A 755-nucleotide genomic window follows, 5' to 3' on the forward strand; every position below is an offset into this window, starting at 1 on the left:
TTTGCTTCCTCTGAAGGCTGTGGTTAGTGGGAGACCTTTGGAACGATGTGGCAAACCCTCTCCTTGCCTTTAACAGGTTAAAATGCCAGAAACCAAACGGAGCTTGCTTCTTAAATAACTTGGAGATAATGTGATGCAATTTACAGATGAGTGAGCTCTGGACTGAATGTTACCACCTTTTGAGATCAAAAGAAGCAGGATTAAGGGACCTGGATTGTGTTTTGCGACAGTGATATTCCAATGAGTTGGACACGGCTTCTTTGGGTAAGTAAACAAGATCTCTTGTTTATTTATTTTTAAAAGACCACCAAAAAGCAATAGAATTGACTCAGTTTACTAATCAGTGAGTGCATTTTATACTTGTAAAGTAAGATCTCCTCAAGAAAAGGAATTTTATTTTATTTTTTTTCATAGAAAGGTTGCCAAAGTTACGGTTTTGGATTACTGGGACAGATTAGATTTAAAGTCTACTCATAGCCCCTAACTCCAGTCAAGGCTGCTCCATTTTACCATCCAGAATTTTTGTAATTCCTTAGAAGATGCGTTTAATGTGTGAAATTCAAGAATATTGCCCATTCAAGTTATTTTTCTATTGTTTCTGGAGGTTAAATAGAGTTCTACAATTTATAGTTGTACACTGGCACAAAGTATTACTTGGTTACTTAGTTCACCCGTGATGAGATATTTTTAAGGAAAGATCTTGGGCAATTTACCAAACCTCTCCAAGTCTTAGCTGTGTAGTTGGGATAATAAAA

The sequence above is a fragment of the Eptesicus fuscus genome, chromosome 14 (assembly GCF_027574615.1).
Source record: "Eptesicus fuscus isolate TK198812 chromosome 14, DD_ASM_mEF_20220401, whole genome shotgun sequence".
Classification (NCBI taxonomy): Eukaryota; Metazoa; Chordata; class Mammalia; order Chiroptera; family Vespertilionidae; genus Eptesicus; species Eptesicus fuscus.